Source organism: Protopterus annectens, chromosome 5.part0 (genome assembly GCF_019279795.1).
Source record: "Protopterus annectens isolate FY-2018-M chromosome 5.part0, PAN1.0, whole genome shotgun sequence".
Classification (NCBI taxonomy): Eukaryota; Metazoa; Chordata; order Ceratodontiformes; family Protopteridae; genus Protopterus; species Protopterus annectens.
The window spans coordinates 214,194,756-214,213,027 of NC_056735.1; the positions used below are offsets into that span (position 1 = coordinate 214,194,756).

Below are 18,272 nucleotides of genomic sequence, written 5' to 3' on the forward strand. Positions count from 1 at the left end.
AAGAGTTTATTGAGAGGAGGTATGATAGAGATGTTATTGATTCTATAATTAGAGATGTAAAGGAAAGAAGGTCTGGTGCTATGGCACCTTACTTTAGTGAAGCTACCTCTACAACAAATAATTACATAACTGATGAGCATAAGATTAGGTATGTTACATCGTATAATGCTAAAAACGAATGAGATTGAGCAAGTAGTGCAAAAAAATTGGAATATTTTCTCTATGCCAGAATTGAAACAAATTGTTACTGAAAAACCATGTTTTGCATACAGAAATGAAAAAAATCTGAGACAGAGGTTATGTTTTGAAGATTTTAAGTTGAATGGAAGTAATGTTAGTATAATGAGCAACAAGAAGGGCACATTCCTATGTTGTAACTGTAGTTGCTGTGATGATGTGATTACAGATATTAAGTTCACTCATCCAAACACTAAGAAGGTATTTGAATTTAGCTGCTATGCAAATTGTAACACCATGTTTATAGTTTACTTGGCTACATGTAATAAATGTCCTTCATTATATATAGGCAAAAGCAAGCATTAGGAAGTTAAAGGATTGTGTTAGAACACAAATCTGTAACATTCACAAGGTTAATATATAATAATACCTATGAAACAGAAGGACTTTAAATAACTATTAATTTATAATAATTAGCATTAATTACATATAACATTTATTTATATACTATCATACTGAAGATATGCTCAGACCATTCTTAATACCTGAAATATTTCTGTGAATTAAGAGACTCTGTGTTATGCGTAAATAATATATTTTTAAGGTACATGTGCTTGTAATTTAACCAGAATAACAGTTGTATCCTATATGTACAACATTGTTTAGCAAACAGATTACCGGTACTTATTACACTTTGTAAAAAAGTTAAAAAGGCTTATTGCGCCTGCTTATTTGAACCGTTTCTTTCTGAAATTTGTGCACCTTGTTTGCTGTAGCCCAGAAGTTAGCAGTTTATTGGCCATATTGGGCTAATTTCTATCTCTTTCGTTTCCCTGCTATAAAAACTGCATTTGCACAGGTTTTTTGCACTTGTATTCAGCTCAGCAAGTGTCTGCCAGGTGTCCTGCAGAGCTCTACAGCAGCAGAGAGACAAAAGGGAGAATTTGGAGTGATTATCATTTTTCTGCATTTTCTTGCTGTCTTTAACTAATTCCGCCTAAAACACCAATTTTTTAGCATTTCTGTGATTTAAAAAGCTTGTTTCTGCTACATATTGCACTTATTTGCTGCCTGCACTTGAACTAAGTCATTTTTGTGTTTAAATAATCTGTTTAACTGTAGTAAGCTACACATTAAAGTGTGATAGCCATTTCTGTGCATTTAAATTGTTTTTTTTATTGTATCTGCTTTATTTTCTGGAAAAAAATATACTTGTTTCCTGCTTTTCAGAACTAGTATAGTCCAGTTTTCAGGTTATTGCTGAATTCAGGTCTGTGTTACAAGTTTCTGTGTTGTCCATACCTTACTTGGATAGAAGGAAGTTTCTCTGTTCACCTGTGAGAGGAGAGCTTTGAGCAGCCTATCTGTCCCTGGAGGAGTGGTTTCAGCCCAGAAGTTAGTAGTTTATTGGCCATTTTGGGCTAATTTTGCTCTCTTTCATTTCCCTGCTATAAAAACCACATTTGCACGGTTTTGCACGCCGGGCAGCGCCAATTAGCTAGGGTTAAACTATTCCAGGCTCCATGAAGTCTACTCTTCAATTTTTTCCTTGGAACTAGACAAACTTTCAACTTAAGCACTCAAACCATTCATTTTACAGCACAGCACTTGCTCAAAACTCATAGCAAGCACTAATTAACCCTAGCACTAGACCCCCCTATATTGTCCAGATGAACAAGGTCTTCTATTCATCCCTACCAGCCAATTAGCAAAACAGCTCACTTTACCTATTCAGGCATGTCCAAAGGGCAGTTTTAGGTGTACTCTCCAGTCCAACTGGTAAATCTGGGCATTTTGAGGCAATGTTACAACTGCCTCATGTACACAGACAACCCTCTCCTCCTACCACCAAACACTAATATATGCGAGAGATGCAATTATACAGCCAAACTGGAGGCAAAGCTCTCTCAACCAGAGACTGGAACTGACAGTCAAGAGGAGAAGGAAAATACTTGCAACACACCACCATTCTCACATAGACCTACTAAACCAGCACCGGCAAATAACACACATAAATACACGAAAACATACTCGGAAGCTCTAAATAAAAATTTGCAAAAGCAACAGAGACCTCCAAAGCAGACACCCAAGCAACCTCCACATCCCATCACAAACCATGAAACACATACTTCACATAATCAGTGTGCCATGCAATAACAGCCCTTAAGGCAAAATCACATACCCAACACACTAGTAATAGGCAACTCTATAGTCAAGCACACTGATGTCCCACTAACTAGGCTGGACAAGGAGAAGGTTACAGTTAGCTGCCGGTTGGGCGTCAGGATCCGCCACATAACACAAGCACTCGGGTTGCTCCAGAACAAGTACAAATATGACTCTGTCATTGTCCATGTTGGTGTGAATGACCTGAGACGTACCTACCTGGAGTACATGAAAAGAGACATGGAATGCTCTTTGATCACGTAGCCCAAGCCGGTATGACCCTGACCCTGAGTAGCATCCTGCCCTCACCAAGAATGATGCCACAGTATAAAGAAAAAATGATCAATTTCAACAATTGGCAAAGTTTCTGGTGTCATTCAAAGGGGATCCAGCATCTGTCCTCCTGGGATGACATGCTCGACAAGCCATGTTGCTTCTCAAGAGATGGCTTGCACCTGTCACCCTTAGGCTTTTGAATACTGGCCAAGGCTTTTGCCGCCCCCAAAGTGCCTTTTTTAGGCAAGGCTCAAAAGTAAAACCCACCACCGTAAATATCACAAGTAACCAAAAAACTAAGGGTAATGCTACTCAACGCCAGAAGTCTAAACCTCAAAATGCATGCACTCGAGGCACTCCTCAGTATGGAGAACATTGATATCTGTGCAGTAACAGAAACCTGGTTTAAGGCTCCAGAGAGCACCCCAGCACTACCAGGCTATAACTCATACCATACTTTTCGGCCACAGAACCCGGACCGAAACACAAAGGCGGGGGTGTATCCATATTCATCAAGGATACCTACACCTCCAGGTTAGTGGTGCAGCACAATGTATCAGAGATCATCCATGTGCAACAAACAATGGGCAAAACTGCAATTTAAATTGTAGTTTGCTACAGATCACCCACCATGTCCCAGGGCCCCCATTCCGCGTTTCTGGAGACACTGGAAGATATGAAGGTCCTACCAAATGCCCTAATATTGGGTGATTTCAATTACCCAAACATTGACTGGGAGAACTACTCAAGTACTAACTCCCTTGCCCAACCCTTCCTAGAATTTATAAACTAGCATACCCTGGATCAACTGGTCAGCACCCCCACCAGAGGTGACAACATATTGGACCTGGTCATCACCAACATGGGCGACTGGTGTTCTACACCAGAGGTCAACCCCTCGCTGGTTAGATCAGAACATAGACTAATCACTCTGGATATCCACATTCCGCCCCCACCCCCAATCAAGGAAACCACCGTGAACATTTTTTTCGAAAGCAAACTTCACGTTACTTAAGACCGAGGTGGAAAAGTTCACAGCCCCCATGCTAAAGGACAATGCTGTCCAAGCTGCTGAATCCCTTACAAAGGCACTCTATGAGCACCTGCAAGAATGCATGGATTGTGTTATCTCAAGCAAAACCTAGACTCACTCCTCCAAGAAAAGGAAACCAGTCTGGTGGACCCCTGCCATAAACAAGCTAGACAACAGAAAAGAGTAAAATCCCAAGAAAGAAAGACATCTCTGATCAGTATCAGCAAGAAACTATGATCCCTCATAAAATCATCCAAGGCTAGCTTCGAAAGAAAAATTGCCAAGGACTCCAAAGATAACCACAAAGCATTCTTTAGCTATGTCAAGAACCTAAGTGGAAACTCTCATATCTGCTCTGAGTTAGTGCAGAATGGCACAAAATACACTGAACCAACTGATATTGCCAACATTCTGGCAGACAGGTTTAGTGCAAACTTCATCCCCCTCTCACCCCCTAAAGGGCCCATAACCATACCAGAAGAATGTAGAGCCCTGGCAATCACTGACACACAGGTTAAAACAACCCTATCCACTGCCAGAAACACAGCTTCAGTGGGACCAGACGGTGTCCCAGTCTGTGCCTTACACAAACTCCAAAATGAACTAACCCCTCACCTAAACACACTGTTCAAACTCAGCATCTCTACAGGCTATGTACCCATAGAGTGGTGCAAAGCAACAGTTATCCCACTCCACAAAAGTGGAGCCACAATGGTCCCTGGGAACTATCCACCTATAAGCCTGACTAGCCTGGTCTGCAAGGCTATGGAGCGCATCATCATGGAACTCATTAACAGAGACATTGGGAACCTCCAAACATTGGACCCTACCCAGTTTGGCTTTATTAAGGGCAGATCATTCCTCCTAAACCTGGTGGACTTCTTTGAGACAGTTACCAAGGCTTTAGACAAGGGAAAGGAGGTCCACACAGCCTACCTAGACCTCACAAAGGCTTTCGACACCATTCCCCATTCTGGTATTATAGACAAGCTCACCAGCCTGAACATAAACCCCTACATCACAAGATGGGTTGCCAATTGGCTCATGGATAGAACCCACATGGTGAGAGTTGCAGGCTCTAGGTCCGACTCTAAACTGGTTACAAGTGGCGTCCCCCAGGGCTCAGTCCTGGGACTCCTCCTGTTCGGTATATACTTCTCAGAGGTACAGGCAAACACAGGAGGACTATGGCTGACAAAGTTCACAGACGACTGCAAACTGGGGGCCATAATTCACTCCCAGCTGACACAGACATCCTCCACAAGGGTCTCACTGAGACGGATACCTGGTATCAAAATAATGGCCTCAAGCTAAATGCCAAAAAGTGCATAGTCATCCCCTTTGGAAAAAATAAAGTACCTGTGAACTGTCACATACGTGGTAGTCCCCTAAATACAGAAAATGTAATAAGGGATCTGGGGACCCAAGTAGATAGTAATCTTTCCTTTGATAATCATATTGCCAAGGTGGTTAGAAAATCCTTCTATGTGGCCCACCTAACCACAAAAGGGTTTGCATCTAGAACAAAAGAGGTTATTGTGCCCTTCTACTCATCACTCATTAGACCCATCATAGAGTACAACTCCCCATTTGGGATGTACCTTACAAGACACTTGCAACAGCTGGAAAGACCACAGAAGTACCCCACCAGGAGGATTACTGGCCTCAAACAGATGCCTTATGCAGCCCGACTGAAGAAACTCCAGCTGTACTCTGTTGCGTACCGCTTACTCAGAGGTGATCTCTGCCTGACATACAAGGCCATGTCCAACCCAGAATTGATGGACATGCTCCACCTAATAAAACACAAATCCCTGAGAGCCAAACTAAACCTCACCACAACGATAAATAGGACTTGCTGGTGGGATAGATTCCTGTCCCAGAGACCCCCCCGTGCTTTGCAACAGGATTCCAATCTACATTAGGCAGAACCTCACTAACACTCTTCAAGAGAAACCTTGATGAGTGGATGGGAAACAGAAAATTGACTCCGGGGATCACTGCAGTGGCTCTGCTGGACAGTGACACAGGGGAACTAATGGCTCCGCTGGACAGGAGCACATCGAACTAATCTAAGGGGGCGGCGAAAGCCAACACATTCTGGCTAGGCTTATAAATGCCCTCGGGAAGATAGCTTAGTACTTACCTATGAACCAGTACCTGTATTAACATTTTGCCTATGTAAATTACTTTTATTTCCACCACATTTACTGCGAAAACATCATAACTGATTGCAAATGCTCATCTAATCTCTTACACAGACTAGAAGCTTGTGAAAACAGCCTGCATAGATTTTGGCTATTTACATTCATATTCATTATCTAACAAAGCTGAATTATGAAACCGACTGCTAACGTCTATATTTTATGCAGAAATATAAGTTATCTTAATGAAACTGTATGTGTTTTTCAACTTATGTTTTTCCACTATTCCCTATATAAACACATATCTGAGTCTTCTAACTAATAAAGTGTTACACATTGTCTAGTATGAACAAATGCTTCATCTAGGAATAATACTCATTAAAAACATCAGAATTGCATTAAAAAAAATCAGTGTACCAGATACAGAGGGAATAAGGCACTCAGTAGTAATGTCGAAAACATTTAACACGAACTTCCACTCAGCTATTAAGTTTTCATTTCTGCATTGTATTTGAGGTTTAATGAGAACACCTCTATATGCCTCACATCAAATATGTACCCATTCTGCATCTTTTCACTTCCCCCCCTTAAATAATTAAACAGATGTTCCAGGTGTATATAGCTAAATTAAGCCATTCAGAAGTCTAATGACTTACTACTGTATTAAATTGCATTACTCACTGTTTGCCTTTCTTCTTCTTCTTCCGGCTTTTCCCAGTTAGGGGTCACCACAGCGGATCACCTGTCCGCTCATGATTGGCAGTGGAGTTTTTACAGTGTCGAGTTGCCAGCCCAGCGCCCAACCTTCCACAGAAGGCATACACACACTCATACCTAGGGCCAATTTAGAGTGTCCAATCCACCCACTGCATGTCTTTGGGATGTGGGAGGAAACCGGAGCACCCGGAGGAAACCCACGCGATCATAGGGAGGACATGCAGACTCCGCACAGAAGGCACCCCAGCCGAGAATCGAACCAGAGAGGTGAGGTGGCAACGCTAACCGCTGCACCACCGTGGCTGCCCTATACTCACTGTTTGCCTTTAATACTGGGAAATATCACTTTAAAAGCTAGATCATTTAAAAGTCTGTTTAGCAATCTTTTTTTTGTGTTTTGTAAGCTTCCTGCTTCTGAGGGGTTAAAGGTCATGTTGCACTTCCTGTCTGACTCAGGAAACTATTCAGGAAGAATTCAGAGTCAAGCAGAGACACACAGAAACTCGAGGCAAGCTGAAAACATTCTCTAAAGTCTTCTGAAGGAATTCATTGGGAAAATAGACTAAAAAGAAAGCCTTTTAGCACAGAAGGCTTGTGGACACATTCCGCAAGACTCATATTAACTGAAAGACATTTTTTAACATCAAATAAGCAGGTGAAAGTTATACAATCTTAATAACATCACTTTAGGTGAATTAATATAACTCAGTCACTCCAATGCATCTCAGGAAGTTTGCACTGTAACTTCCAATGGCCGAAGCCTAAGCATTTTCACAGAAATTATGTCCTCACATTTCAAATGTTCATATCTTTGAAATCATAAGGATTATTAAAGAAGTATAAATGGAAAACTCTTCAGCACAAACTATTTTTATAGTGGTAGAATTCTTTAGGTTCTGGGTCTCAAACTGAATTTTATAAGTCACAGCAAATACAGTAATTATTACATTTGTAATATTTTATAAACAACTTACACTGTCTCAACAACCACACAGGTTACACACATACTGTCAGCAGCATTTTATTCAGTTTGCTGAGAGCTTTCATTTGAGGCTATGGAGTTCTGTCTGTGTTACTTGGTTGTTAAGATATGTAGAAACATGTGAAAAGTATATCTATATAAATTAATATCATAAAAACAAAAGTTAATATCAATTTACTTGCACTAGACAGGGATCAAATATGAATGCAGTTGTTTGTTACTGTATAAGCTTTAAGATGAATTATTTTAAAACCTTGTACATAACGTGGTTTTGGAATTATTGATGGAAGTATGAACAAACAGTATTTGATGCCTAGAGGTGTCAGTAGGAATTAACTGTAAATGCACCTGGAGGTGTCACTAAGATGTAATGAGTAAAAAGATATTTCAGAAACAGCCTATCATAAGACAAATAAAATATAAATAACTAACAAGTAGTTTTATTTGTCTCTGTGCTTTTTTGTTCTCTTTAATTGTCCAAGCATTCCTTGAAACCTGTCTTTTTAAAGATACACTCGGGTCCATATCATCAGTAGAATTATGTAAATTATTTTTCTGGATGAAGGAAACTGCATCTTTTATGGAAACAATTTTTTCCCCTTTGGCAAGTATAATCTTTGTTTTGCAGGGTAGATTAGGTGAGTTTTTATTCCAGCTTTCTTCAGTGATTTTAACAGATGAATACAAGCTTTTCTTTTTGAAACCACCAGAGAGGAATAGTCACCATCAAATCTAAAGTTTTTTGAGTGAAGCAGATGAGGCTAACTAGATCCTTGTCTTGACTATACATACATTTGACTATTATAGATCTTGGATTTGAAAGTTTTTTTGCTTGCTGTCACTACAGTCAAAGATCTATGAGCCCTCTCTATGCCAAATGACAGGGCTTCAGGAATGTTTTAGGGATCCATGTGGATAAGAAGTTTGCCTTGTTATCTCCTTCTAGTTGCTCAGGTACTCCATAAATCCAGATGAGTTCCTCCTCTCCCTATTCTTCAGGTCATCATTTTTTTTTCAAGAACTTGTTTTATTCAAGAATAAAATCAATGCTATGTTATCCTTCTGCAAGTCTGCTGTCCATGTTGGTGATAGAATCCTTCATAGCAGATATCTGTAATTTCTGTTGTTTCACTAGTTTCTTGATTAATTCAGTCTGCTTTGTACAATCTTCTTTCATTTTGTTGACTTTGTAATCCAGTTTATCTAGTTTTAAGGATAGGTCATATATACTACAAAGAATAAACTGCAACTCTTTCTTCACTGATTTTTCTTGTGAAACTTCTTTAGAGTGGTTCATCTTCCTTTGGTAAATCTTTATGCTGAAGTTCTGACAGGAAAATATTTGATATGTAAATTATTTTTCCACCAAAATGTCCCAAGAAGTTGCCAACATGATATTCCAGCTTATTTGAATGATTTTTGTGATGAAAATGACAATTTAATTCTGTCAAAAATGTACAGGAGAAACAGAGTAAAATTTCTGAGCTGCTAACTGCTTGCCATCTTGGCCACGCCCCCATTATCAGATGCCTTCTTGACATTACATGGTATTGTTCTTCCTTCTACAATTCCCATTATCATGTTTTCCACTATTTCTTTTATCAATAACATTTCCTTAAGGTTTATTGCTTTTATTCCATATACTCAATCTTGTTCTATTACTTCTTTAAGAAAGGCATTGAATATCTTCTGATGTATTCCCACCATTAATTTATAATCAACACTCCATAAAGTAACAGGTTTTCAATTATTTATTTGGTTCACTACAAGAGCTTGAGTCCAAAGTGCCCAGAAAGCATTGACTTAAAGCCAGGCTTGAGAGCATCTTGTAGTTTGTGTGGTCTGTTGCTTGCATCAGAACTCAGAAATGAATTTGAGCAAACAGCTGTAGGGAGGGATGGAGTGGGAGGGGAATTTTTGAGTTAGGGAAGAGAGTTTTAGGGTTACATAAGAGAGTTTTAGGTTAAAGAATCAAGAAAGAAATTTTAGGTTTAGGAAGTGGGAGGAGAGTTTTAGGGCTAGGGTACAATCGGGGGAATTTAGGATTTGGGAGTAGGGGTTGGAATTTTAGATTTAGGGAGTGGTCAGGGAATGTAGGCTTAGGATGGGGGGAATGGAGATTTAGGGTAAGGGAGTAAGGAGTCAGGTTGGGAACTAGGTGGGAGTTGTAGGTATAGAGTTTAGGTTCTGTAAAGGCTACATAGCTTTATAGGGTCAGCTGTGAGGAAATCTACAAAGAAATGGGAGATTGGGTTAGTGGGATTTCAAGTACTTGCTTTTGGGAACAAGTGGTAGTGAGCAAGTGTGTCATGTACTACTTCAGTGGACACTTATTTTGTCTTTCTCTCCATTTTAACATAACATTTGCATGATAGTCATACATATCTCCTCATTCTGTATTCTCCTTTTCAACTATTAATTTGTACTTTTTACAAAAACTTTATTTTTTCCTGATTTTCCATTTCTTTTTTGGTGTAAAGCTCATATCCTATTCTAGCTATTTCTGGTACTGTATTTTTCCTATCTCTACCTATGGCCATATGCAGTTCTTTCATATCAACATCCTTTTCTAACATATCTGTTATTTCACTGCTTATCCAGTTCATTACCCATACTTTTCCTTCCTTTTACCATGTTCTTTAAACATTTTCTTATATATTCTCTTTTAATATTCCTGGAACTCCTGATTTAGTAAAAACTTACTGTACTTATATTTGTTTCCTGTTATTATATGTACATTATATTTTACTTGGTACTATAAATTACGGCTTTTTGTCAATGTACTAAGGCTTTCACTCTTAACATAGTAATTTCCTATGTTTTTCTTGTCATTTTATGAAGTCCACAATCTCCATCATCTTGTTGTACAGGTCTATATTATAACTGCGAACGCTTAAAATAGTGAATGCTGTATAATCGACCTCTAAAAATCGAAACAGCAAAATGCCAAGCACACGGAACAGTGATTTTTTCAAAACAGCAAAATGCCGAACACACAAAACAGTGATTTTTTTTTCCCAGGGAAAAAATTTGCTGCTCTGTAAAAAAAACCAAATCCCCCCCCCCCACAAAATAAAGTGGGGGGCTTCCCTCCACGATGTGGGGGTCTGTGCCCCAACACACCCCCTACTTAAATATACCAGCTTTGAGATCACACCACAGTGGAGGAAATGGTAAAGTCCCAAAAATGACCCAGAGATTTTTTTCCCTGGGAAAAAAATCCCTGTTCCGTGTGTTCGAGATTTCATGGTTTCGGTTTAAAGTGGTTGATAAAACAGCATTTGCTATTTCAAGCGTTTGCTGATATAATAGGGAACCTTGTTGTTCTCCATGCAGTTTTGTCTAAAATCTGTTTTCTAGCCATGCCAACACTTCTCAGTTTCTTTATAAAGTTCCTTTTATTTATTTTCATAGCTTATCCAGATTCAGTCCATGTACGTTAAATGCCCTTATTTCCATATAGCCGTTAAACTATTTTGCTGTTTCTTTTCATTCATTTCTTATTCTTCACATATGTCTGTTAACCATTTAAAACCCTTCCAAAGCTTACAGTTCCTGAGGGTTAAGGCTGCGAGCTATATTTCCTGTGATACAGGGTTGATTCACTCATCCCTTAGTTGCCTAATGTGTGACCTTGAGCAAGTCACTTTGCCAGACATTGCTCCCAGATTACACCCTGAAAATGGATTATGTGTGTTCCTAAGAAATAAGTGTTATTATTATTATTATGTTGCTGTCTTCTCCAAATGTTGGCATTATTGCTGTATGATCTGAAAAACCTCCTATTAAATTTCTACTACGTATCTCTCTTCAAGTCCTTAAAAATAACAAAAAAAAAAAAAATCAATCTCTGTTTATCACTTTTTTTGTAAGCATGCACTCTTTTTCTGCCTAATGTCAGACTGAAGTTTTCCATTATTTACTTACAAAGCTACACATTTGCTCCTATTTGTTTATTTTTATAGCCTACAAATCACAGCTAAAGTCATCTAAAATAACTATGACTGGGATTCAGTAATGCCTGCAGTAAGTGTGCACCATTCTGAGTGAACAGCCAACACAGGCATAACTCTCACCTTTTTCCTCCTAATTTTAGTTTACCTACTAATTTTCCTGCAGCTTTTAATACTGACAAGGATTCATAAAGATTAACACAAAGTGTAGACTACATGTACACCTAGTGTAGTCTGAGTGTCTAGAAATCACAAAAATGGGGTAGGGATGTTCTTGAATACATATCATGTACACTTAGGTAACTTTGGCTTTGTTGAATCTGGCCCTATCTCTGTATTTATTTTTTTCCTTTCCTTGCCACATGTATACACTTGCATGTAAAATTATGACTTTACTACTCTATTTTCATTCTGCAGTCCAGTGCCAGTAATCGCTCTGGTTCTCCCATTATATCATCTAAAATCATGGTTCACATATTGTTTACCAAGATTATTATCCTAAAACACTTGTCTAGTCCCATTGTCCACACTAATTCCCTTCTGTATATCTGTTGAAACTGTTCCTTTTCTTTAACATTTCTGATGTCTAACAAATACCTGGGTCCCATTTTCACATCACACAGTGAAATAAATATTCTACCAATATTTATGGTACTATTAACATTAAAATTAAATTTAAAATATGTTACTGAATAAAACATTGTTTTATATTTTTTAATCCTGCTGAACTATTAATTCCTTTTTCCTTTTCCTATGTCTGATATGGCCTATTAAAATTTAACCTCCAGTAGCTTTTCCTTCTTCATTTGTATTTTGTAATGGCTGAAACCTGTTTTCCTCTGGAATTCCTTTTTCAGTTTTTTGCACATCATCCCATGAGTTGCTTACTTTTCTCCCTTTTCCCTTTTTTTCTTCTTATTCTGAGATCTGTATTATTATTATTATTATTCTCTGCAGTCTGTTGTTGAATCCTTTTCAGAGACTGTGTATTAGATCTGTAGTCTCATTATTCTGTATGTTCTCTGTTAAATCATTTTCAAACTCAATCTCTATCATTATTTTGCTTCTCTTCCTCACCATGCAGCGTCACTGTCATTACCACATCTAGTACATATTAATTTATAACCTTTCACAACATAATTCTCCTTTCCTGCATTGGTTACAGCTTCTTTTACTACATAAATTAATTAAATGATATTTTTCATTACTATGAAAACAAATGAGTGGTTATTCATAGTAATGAATGTTTCCCCTTACCTTATCAGTGTTTACAATCCATGGTAAATGCTTCATTTTTTTCCATCAGTTTCTTTCAAAGCCATACATAATTCCTAAGTCGGATATTGTTTTTGTAACAAGTTATCCTCTGAGAGCTCTAACCCTTGAGTCCACAGAGTTTCCTCTGCATTGCCTATGGAGTGCATACATTATATGTATTCTCATCTCACATCTTAGTTCTTTACAGCACACCATTCTCTGACATGGCTTGCTCCTTCTCATCCATTTATCCACAACCATTTCTGCTATAAGAGTAAAAGAATTCCCATACTGCCTTGCCCCATATTCAGAGATGCAAAGTAAAGTTCTTTGACATTTGCGACCACACACACATAGCCTAAATGAAATTTCTTGCATTGACTCCTTCTTGAAATTACAAACAGAAAGTAAAACAAAACATGCAAGTAAAAGAATGAACACAACTAACATATACAGTCCTACTCCCAGTACCCATACAAAAGAGCAGAAAATTTTCCAACACTTAAATACAGAATAAGTATACCCTCCCCCAAGTTATATTAACTGACCCATTTAAATTAAAGTCACATTATAGATTGCACATTGCCTAAGTTGTCTGTCTAATATTGCACTTGATAGGGATAATATAAATAAATATTGCACTTACTTGGAATTTGTGTGGTATATATTATACATCAGACTATAGGCATTTGCGATCAATAAAAAAAAAAATCTGACTTAGTTAATATCCAGTTCTCTGGGACTTATGACCGAGTTCAGAAGTCTGACCACTGTTGGGTAGAAACTGTTGTAGATTCTGGTTGTCCTGCAATGGATGCTGCACTTCTACCCGATGCCAGATGCCTAAACAGTGCATGCGCTGGACGCGTGGTGTCTTATATTATTTTGGAGGCCCTCTGATGCTTCTTGTAGAGTAAAGCTGTATTGATGGAAGACTGGTACCCATTGCCTTCTTTGCCACCCTCACCACTCTGTGTAGTGCCTTCCTTTCACCCTCACCACTCTGTGTAGTGCCTTCCTTTCACCCTCACCACTCTGTGTAGTGCCTTCCTTTCACCCTCACCACTCTGTGTAGTGCCTTCCTTTCACCCTCACCACTCTGTGTAGTGCCTTCCTTTCACCCTCACCACTCTGTGTAGTGCCTTCCTTTCACCCTCACCACTCTGTGTAGTGCCTTCCTTTCACCCTCACCACTCTGTGTAGTGCCTTCCTTTCACCCTCACCACTCTGTGTAGTGCCTTCCTTTCACCCTCACCACTCTGTGTAGTGCCTTCCTTTCACCCTCACCACTCTGTGTAGTGCCTTCCTTTCACCCTCACCACTCTGTGTAGTGCCTTCCTTTCACCCTCACCACTCTGTGTAGTGCCTTCCTTTCACCCTCACCACTCTGTGTAGTGCCTTCCTTTCACCCTCACCACTCTGTGTAGTGCCTTCCTTTCACCCTCACCACTCTGTGTAGTGCCTTCCTTTCACCCTCACCACTCTGTGTAGTGCCTTCCTTTCACCCTCACCACTCTGTGTAGTGCCTTCCTTTCACCCTCACCACTCTGTGTAGTGCCTTCCTTTCACCCTCACCACTCTGTGTAGTGCCTTCCTTTCACCCTCACCACTCTGTGTAGTGCCTTCCTTTCACCCTCACCACTCTGTGTAGTGCCTTCCTTTCACCCTCACCACTCTGTGTAGTGCCTTCCTTTCACCCTCACCACTCTGTGTAGTGCCTTCCTTTCACCCTCACCACTCTGTGTAGTGCCTTCCTTTCACCCTCACCACTCTGTGTAGTGCCTTCCTTTCACCCTCACCACTCTGTGTAGTGCCTTCCTTTCACCCTCACCACTCTGTGTAGTGCCTTCCTTTCACCCTCACCACTCTGTGTAGTGCCTTCCTTTCACCCTCACCACTCTGTGTAGTGCCTTCCTTTCACCCTCACCACTCTGTGTAGTGCCTTCCTTTCACCCTCACCACTCTGTGTAGTGCCTTCCTTTCACCCTCACCACTCTGTGTAGTGCCTTCCTTTCACCCTCACCACTCTGTGTAGTGCCTTCCTTTCACCCTCACCACTCTGTGTAGTGCCTTCCTTTCACCCTCACCACTCTGTGTAGTGCCTTCCTTTCACCCTCACCACTCTGTGTAGTGCCTTCCTTTCACCCTCACCACTCTGTGTAGTGCCTTCCTTTCACCCTCACCACTCTGTGTAGTGCCTTCCTTTCACCCTCACCACTCTGTGTAGTGCCTTCCTTTCACCCTCACCACTCTGTGTAGTGCCTTCCTTTCACCCTCACCACTCTGTGTAGTGCCTTCCTTTCACCCTCACCACTCTGTGTAGTGCCTTCCTTTCACCCTCACCACTCTGTGTAGTGCCTTCCTTTCACCCTCACCACTCTGTGTAGTGCCTTCCTTTCACCCTCACCACTCTGTGTAGTGCCTTCCTTTCACCCTCACCACTCTGTGTAGTGCCTTCCTTTCACCCTCACCACTCTGTGTAGTGCCTTCCTTTCACCCTCACCACTCTGTGTAGTGCCTTCCTTTCACCCTCACCACTCTGTGTAGTGCCTTCCTTTCACCCTCACCACTCTGTGTAGTGCCTTCCTTTCACCCTCACCACTCTGTGTAGTGCCTTCCTTTCACCCTCACCACTCTGTGTAGTGCCTTCCTTTCACCCTCACCACTCTGTGTAGTGCCTTCCTTTCACCCTCACCACTCTGTGTAGTGCCTTCCTTTCACCCTCACCACTCTGTGTAGTGCCTTCCTTTCACCCTCACCACTCTGTGTAGTGCCTTCCTTTCACCCTCACCACTCTGTGTAGTGCCTTCCTTTCACCCTCACCACTCTGTGTAGTGCCTTCCTTTCACCCTCACCACTCTGTGTAGTGCCTTCCTTTCACCCTCACCACTCTGTGTAGTGCCTTCCTTTCACCCTCACCACTCTGTGTAGTGCCTTCCTTTCACCCTCACCACTCTGTGTAGTGCCTTCCTTTCACCCTCACCACTCTGTGTAGTGCCTTCCTTTCACCCTCACCACTCTGTGTAGTGCCTTCCTTTCACCCTCACCACTCTGTGTAGTGCCTTCCTTTCACCCTCACCACTCTGTGTAGTGCCTTCCTTTCACCCTCACCACTCTGTGTAGTGCCTTCCTTTCACCCTCACCACTCTGTGTAGTGCCTTCCTTTCACCCTCACCACTCTGTGTAGTGCCTTCCTTTCACCCTCACCACTCTGTGTAGTGCCTTCCTTTCACCCTCACCACTCTGTGTAGTGCCTTCCTTTCACCCTCACCACTCTGTGTAGTGCCTTCCTTTCACCCTCACCACTCTGTGTAGTGCCTTCCTTTCACCCTCACCACTCTGTGTAGTGCCTTCCTTTCACCCTCACCACTCTGTGTAGTGCCTTCCTTTCACCCTCACCACTCTGTGTAGTGCCTTCCTTTCACCCTCACCACTCTGTGTAGTGCCTTCCTTTCACCCTCACCACTCTGTGTAGTGCCTTCCTTTCACCCTCACCACTCTGTGTAGTGCCTTCCTTTCACCCTCACCACTCTGTGTAGTGCCTTCCTTTCACCCCTCACCACTCTGTGTAGTGCCTTCCTTTCACCCTCACCACTCTGTGTAGTGCCTTCCTTTCACCCTCACCACTCTGTGTAGTGCCTTCCTTTCACCCTCACCACTCTGTGTAGTGCCTTCCTTTCACCCTCACCACTCTGTGTAGTGCCTTCCTTTCACCCTCACCACTCTGTGTAGTGCCTTCCTTTCACCCTCACCACTCTGTGTAGTGCCTTCCTTTCACCCTCACCACTCTGTGTAGTGCCTTCCTTTCACCCTCACCACTCTGTGTAGTGCCTTCCTTTCACCCTCACCACTCTGTGTAGTGCCTTCCTTTCACCCTCACCACTCTGTGTAGTGCCTTCCTTTCACCCTCACCACTCTGTGTAGTGCCTTCCTTTCACCCTCACCACTCTGTGTAGTGCCTTCCTTTCACCCTCACCACTCTGTGTAGTGCCTTCCTTTCACCCTCACCACTCTGTGTAGTGCCTTCCTTTCACCCTCACCACTCTGTGTAGTGCCTTCCTTTCACCCTCACCACTCTGTGTAGTGCCTTCCTTTCACCCTCACCACTCTGTGTAGTGCCTTCCTTTCACCCTCACCACTCTGTGTAGTGCCTTCCTTTCACCCTCACCACTCTGTGTAGTGCCTTCCTTTCACCCTCACCACTCTGTGTAGTGCCTTCCTTTCACCCTCACCACTCTGTGTAGTGCCTTCCTTTCACCCTCACCACTCTGTGTAGTGCCTTCCTTTCACCCTCACCACTCTGTGTAGTGCCTTCCTTTCACCCTCACCACTCTGTGTAGTGCCTTCCTTTCACCCTCACCACTCTGTGTAGTGCCTTCCTTTCACCCTCACCACTCTGTGTAGTGCCTTCCTTTCACCCTCACCACTCTGTGTAGTGCCTTCCTTTCACCCTCACCACTCTGTGTAGTGCCTTCCTTTCACCCTCACCACTCTGTGTAGTGCCTTCCTTTCACCCTCACCACTCTGTGTAGTGCCTTCCTTTCACCCTCACCACTCTGTGTAGTGCCTTCCTTTCACCCTCACCACTCTGTGTAGTGCCTTCCTTTCACCCTCACCACTCTGTGTAGTGCCTTCCTTTCACCCTCACCACTCTGTGTAGTGCCTTCCTTTCACCCTCACCACTCTGTGTAGTGCCTTCCTTTCACCCTCACCACTCTGTGTAGTGCCTTCCTTTCACCCTCACCACTCTGTGTAGTGCCTTCCTTTCACCCTCACCACTCTGTGTAGTGCCTTCCTTTCACCCTCACCACTCTGTGTAGTGCCTTCCTTTCACCCTCACCACTCTGTGTAGTGCCTTCCTTTCACCCTCACCACTCTGTGTAGTGCCTTCCTTTCACCCTCACCACTCTGTGTAGTGCCTTCCTTTCACCCTCACCACTCTGTGTAGTGCCTTCCTTTCACCCTCACCACTCTGTGTAGTGCCTTCCTTTCACCCTCACCACTCTGTGTAGTGCCTTCCTTTCACCCTCACCACTCTGTGTAGTGCCTTCCTTTCACCCTCACCACTCTGTGTAGTGCCTTCCTTTCACCCTCACCACTCTGTGTAGTGCCTTCCTTTCACCCTCACCACTCTGTGTAGTGCCTTCCTTTCACCCTCACCACTCTGTGTAGTGCCTTCCTTTCACCCTCACCACTCTGTGTAGTGCCTTCCTTTCACCCTCACCACTCTGTGTAGTGCCTTCCTTTCACCCTCACCACTCTGTGTAGTGCCTTCCTTTCACCCTCACCACTCTGTGTAGTGCCTTCCTTTCACCCTCACCACTCTGTGTAGTGCCTTCCTTTCACCCTCACCACTCTGTGTAGTGCCTTCCTTTCACCCTCACCACTCTGTGTAGTGCCTTCCTTTCACCCCTCACCACTCTGTGTAGTGCCTTCCTTTCACCCTCACCACTCTGTGTAGTGCCTTCCTTTCACCCTCACCACTCTGTGTAGTGCCTTCCTTTCACCCTCACCACTCTGTGTAGTGCCTTCCTTTCACCCTCACCACTCTGTGTAGTGCCTTCCTT

At 42.2% G+C, this 18,272-nt stretch overlaps 1 protein-coding gene across 1 annotated transcript in view; it reads left to right on the forward strand.

The window, feature by feature from the left end:
• Positions 1-18,272, forward strand: part of NOX4 (NADPH oxidase 4) — a 1,166,454-nt gene that overhangs the window by 617,778 nt on the left and 530,404 nt on the right. The window lies entirely within an intron of this gene.